Raw genomic sequence first — 5603 nt, forward strand, 5'->3', positions numbered from 1 at the left:
TTCTCAAACCGATTTCCATCTTGTTCACAAGTATGGGTAGTTAAGATCCTTACTACAGGGAGAGAAGAAACAGCTGGCAGAAGGAGAAGACTATGCCTGGGAGAAGAACCCAGAATAAGACGTAAGATTCCCCTGAAGCTGGATCCATAGATACTTGTGAGGTACTTGGTATGGCTGCTGGGAACTTGGGTCTTCTGAAAGAGCAGTGTGTTCTCTTTACCAACCTAGTTCTCTCTCCAGTCCATCTAAGGTATTTTTATGCCCCCAAACTATATTCATATATACAAGTAGTAGACCCTAAGCCTATGGAGAGGAGAGTGATCTATTAGATGGACATAAGAGGTAAAAGCCAGCAGTAGTTATGCTGGGATTTCTACAACAGAAGCATAGAAACAGCTCTTCCTGCCTTCAGACTGACGTGGTGTCCGTTCTGCCTACTCCAAGCCCTATTACAGGGATTGTAAATACTATCTGTCGATGACCTAAAGATAAATATATCTAGCTCTTGCAATGTCTAAACTCTGTTGTTCTTGGATAAAAAAATTAAAAACTTTCATAGACTATTTATAGGCAAAAACACAGCTGTGTTCCAATAAAGTTTTATTTAAATAAACAGGTACTAGGCCAAATCTGGGCAGAGGTCCATAGTTTTCCATTGTTACTATGTTGCATTGCTCTCTTTAACACTCCCTATTGTCATTCCATCACCCAGATCACCACTGTTTTCCATGCCAACCTCAAAATTTTTACAAGTTTATTCCTTGTTTTCAAAGTCTCTACTATTATTTCTGATGCCTGATCTTAGTTGTCAACTTGACTACATTTGTGATTAACTATAAAACCCAAGCTACTGGATGCACATGGATTTTTCTTGACTGGATCATAGAAGTGTGAAGACCCATGCTAAGTCTGTAGTTGAGATTAGACGATCAATCATAAATATATATCATTTGAGGTCAGATGATGCACACAAAATCTAGGTCAATATACACACCCTAAATCTAGACCATACTTGCTGGAGTCCCCCAGTATAAAATGACCTGTAAGAAGGAAGTTTTGTTCTTTCTCCAATTGTCCTTACTTTCCTCTGGCAAATTCAGCCATCCTATTTCTAAGGCACTCCTATGGTATTAAAACCGACTTCTTTGGGTCCAACATAGGCTAAAGACTACCTAAGACATGCACTCTCATGGACTGAACAACTACCAGATTCTTGGCCTTTAAGTCAGGGGACAGACCATGTTGGATTAGCAGACTACAGCCTGTAAGCCTTTTCAATGAATGCCACTCTGAAGCTTCATGCTCCCTTTTCTATCAGATCTTGATATTGATTTTGATGATTATAAAGGAGGAAAAAATACACTATCTCTGGCCTTATAGCTATGTAGTCTAGTGTAGATCACAGGGCTAAATTCAAACAGATGTGCACCAAAAAATATAATAACCCCATATACATATATATGTTTGTGTTTGTGTTTGTGTGTGTGTGTGTGTGTGTGTGTGTGTGTGTGTGTGTAATAATCCCATATATACATATAGAGAGAGAAAAAGAGAGATTTGTTCTATCAGTTCTATTCATCTAGAGATCGTAGACTAATACACTATATATTCTCATATTAAAGTTTACTCAATGCTTCTTCATGCAGCTTCCACATAAAGCTTTCCTGCTTAAAGGTTCAAAGGGGAAGATAATTACTGTCTAGACAGTATGGAATTTCCTCATTCACTGCCAAGTGGACCAAGAACTATGCTCGACTTTTATCCAAAGATTATTTCATGTTTCACTGAGTCATTCAAGTTGTGAGTATGTATGATGTAATTCTATCAAAAATAAAAAACAAAAAATAAACTTACCATAAAATTTTTGACCTTAAGTGACTCAGTATTATAGGGATGGGAATCATATGTGTCCATGACCCTCCTTTGTTGGTCTCACTATCAGGTCATTAAAAAGCCATTAGTAATATCCATTATAAGAAAGAGAGGAGAGAATAAGGAAAGACTAATGGAAAGATTTACAGACCAAAGGCTAATGAGCTAGCATGAATTCTCCCAAGAGTGTATCATTTCTGGGACAGGGTAGTTAGTGGAAACTAAAAAAACCTCTGTCTCAATGATAGAAGAGTGAAAAGAAAAGCTTATTCAGAAAAAAGCCCTTATTTCCTCCTTTTTCTTTACTAAGATGCTACCAATTTGCAAAGAACTGTCAGGACATGGTTTAAATTTCATCAAAGTGCATCAGTCCTTACTACTAATACATACTACAATTTATACTTAGTCTGGTGCCTTAACAAATGCTTATAATCCCAGTACTTGGGAAGGGCAGGTAAGAAGACCAAAGGCCAAGAAGGCCCTCCTTGGCTACACAGCAAGCTTGAGACCAACCTACTTTACAGAAGACCCTTGTTTAAAAACCTTTTATGCAAATATGATTAGGGAATCTTGTTATAGTTATAACAGGTTCTAATATTGGGTTAATTTTTCTACTTGGACCAAGTAGAAAGGTTCAGTAGAATATATAGACATCAAAGGGAATCTTAAAAGTAAGGGCAGCTATGGAGGTGTGCATCCACTCTCCCTTGAATTAAGATCACCTGCAGGGAGCCAGTGGTCTCTCAGTATCTCACTTTGGAGTCCGCTGAAGCTCTGCTTTGATAAGACATATGTTTCCAAAGGCTGCTCCTGTTCAGTGTGGAACTCATCCAATGGGGAGCCTTACTCCACAGTTCTTTGTGAAACCAGCTGAGCCTATCTCCAAGCTGCAAAGCGAACACCTTTTTCTACCCAACACACTTCTCTCTCTTTTTTGCTCTCCTGGGACTGAGGTCTGTATCACCTCCTCTCTGCCCACTCTTCTTCCCCATCATGTCTTCCAGTCATTTTCTCCATTATCTTTTACACTTGAAATTCTGTCTTCGAGTCATCTTCCCAGAAGACTGAAACCAGCACAGACAGATTTGAAAGTACTAGAAGAAGACATAGTTAAGACCTTAAAGTAAAATATAGCCCTGAGCTTGAACCAGTCACCATTTGCCTGCAGAGGATCCCATCATAAGTGGCCTTGTGAGTGTATGGCACCAAATAATAGTGAAATTGCTGAAGAAACACTCTCAGTGGTCAGAAAAACTCAAAGTGTGATGATAGTATAGCTAACAATTCCCCACTGGATATAAAACTAAAATGTATGCATAGTCACACACACACACACACACACACACACACACGTATATGTATATATATATATATACATATATGTGTGTATATGTATATATATAAACTCAAAACAACTCAAATATCAATAATAGAACAGAAATTATTCTGATAAATTCATATAGTATAGACCTATAAAGCCCAAATTGGTTCATTACTATAAAAAAAATCTCAAAAATCTGTACAATTACATTGAAAAACTCAATCCCATCACCAGAAAAGGTAACCAGAAACAAAAAAATTTAACATTTTATACAAAATTTTCATGTTTATAAGCATTAAAAACAAACAAAACATATTTAAGCAATTCTAATTTTATAGTCCTGGCCATTACCAAACAGAGGCACCTTCAAGGAAGGGGTACAGCTGCTGCACCTGGAGTGAGGTTGTTTTGTTTTGTCTGGTTTGGTTTTTTGTGAGCTATTTTCTGATTATTCTGGATGAGTGTTTATGTGTGCACTGTAAAACTTATGCTAGATGCCTCCATGTGCACATTCATGTGTACAAAATGTAAGGCTCAGATATGATAATTCTAGAAACAAAAATGCTTAGCATAACATCTACTAAACAATACCTTTTAATTTTCACTTAAAAAATACTGTCTAGTCATGCAAGAGATTCTGTTTTGAAAGCTTTCCTCAAGTCAATTTCCCAAATTGTGCCACTTTCTCAAAACAACAGTTCCCAACAGGCTAAGAAATATACTTAACCAAATATTTTGCTTTCAATGTAACCAATAGTCTATATGAATACAAAGAAGTAGATGCCGCCTACCTGAGCTTGGAGAACATTTTGACAAACAAAATGGCTACAGTTTTTTTCTTAGTTGAGAGATTTTTTTTTCCTGAATGAAAGTGAATAATTTGAATTTAATAACATTTCAACATAAGCTACACATACCAATGTATATTTTCTCTTTCACTTGTGTTTATCACATAAGATAAGCTACAGACCAATTTTATGTAGCTGCTTTATATGCAAATAAGAGGGGATTTTTTTTTCCTCTTTTCAGTTCTATGGGAACCAGGCAAGAGAATTTCAAATCATGTCATTTTCTACCAGAATTGAAGAATTGACTTTTCTGTTCAGTTCATCCTGTTTTCTGAAGGTTTCTTTATCTCTTTGACATCAAGTCAGTACAATTTTATAAATACATCATTTCAAAGTGGAACATGTTCATCCTAGCTTTGGCACCTAACTGGAAATGATCACTGGACTCTCGTCCCCCATATGGATAAATGCTGGGGCTCTCACAAGTACAGTGATGAAAGAATTCTGTGACAGTGGAGCTCAGGTCCATGATGGGACCTGTGTCTGTATTCATAGGATGGATAATGGGAAAATCCTACTGGCCAGGACCAGGGTACTAACAGATTAAGAGTATTTTGACATAAGCAGACTTCAGATACTAATACAGAGTTTTTGATTTTGGTGAGATGGCTGTATCTGAAAGGATCTGTCGGCCTGACAGAGAGAATATAGGGAGGATGGTGATGATGCAGAGATGCTCCAGAAGGGACAAGATGTGCCTTGGCCTGTACCACATTAAAGGTAAGCAGGTGGTTTTATTGTTGTTTTTGTTATTGTTGTTGTTATGAATGCCCAAGAGTAGACAAAGAAAAGTATGGTCATTGAGGGGGAAAAGCAATAGGTCCACACTGGGTAATCATTTGAGCAGGCAGTCCAGGCAGAACTGAAGATTAAAATGGGAGAAAAAAAACATAATTCAGCAAAGCTTCTATCATGAGATGCATGAAAGGTAGCACCTAAAATCAAGGTGACATGAACTTCCAAATGGGGCTCATCTCCAGTATGGAACAAAACCTGTTCATAAGAACTTTGGTAAAAGGCTACAGAATTACTTACTACATGCTGTTTATTTGGACTCTTCAAATAGCCCCTAGAGTGGCAGATACAATAGCGTAAAGGTAAATAGGAGGATTGGTAGGAACCTCAGCTGTGAATTTTGGAATGTGATTGAGAAGTCATTCAAAGACAGGGTATATGTGGACTGGAAAAGACAGGTCATGGTTAGCCTGAGCATTGTCTCTTGGAGAATAGAAAATACTGTCGGCTCATAGCTGTTGTAAAGACAGACTATACAATGCCTACCTCAGAGTTAGAGCTCCAGAGCCGTAGTCTTCACTTCCTGTTCCCCTATCCAAAGATGCCTTCCAACTTGAAAGTATCAGGCATCTTAGGAGCAATGTGGCCATGACAATGGTTAATAGTCATTGAATATTTATTCCGTAATAATCATTGTTTTAACATTTGGGGATGGTGTGTCTAGTTGGTTGGTTGGTCAGTTGGGTATTTTTATACAGAGTCTCAGGGAGCCCAGGCCAGCCTAGAACTTGCTATGTAGCTGAAGATGACCATGAACTTTTGATTCT

General features: G+C 37.7%; 1 non-coding gene across 1 annotated transcript; it reads left to right on the forward strand.

Annotated features, from left to right (window-relative positions):
• The first annotated feature begins 1293 nt into the window (after window positions 1–1293).
• On the forward strand, window positions 1294–1423 carry LOC116085490. The gene has a single exon (XR_004116594.1). It is a non-coding gene; the product is annotated as a small nucleolar RNA SNORA61 (small nucleolar RNA).
• The last annotated feature ends 4180 nt before the right edge of the window (window positions 1424–5603 follow it).

The sequence above is a fragment of the Mastomys coucha genome, unplaced genomic scaffold (genome assembly GCF_008632895.1).
Source record: "Mastomys coucha isolate ucsf_1 unplaced genomic scaffold, UCSF_Mcou_1 pScaffold9, whole genome shotgun sequence".
NCBI classification, from domain to species: Eukaryota; Metazoa; Chordata; class Mammalia; order Rodentia; family Muridae; genus Mastomys; species Mastomys coucha.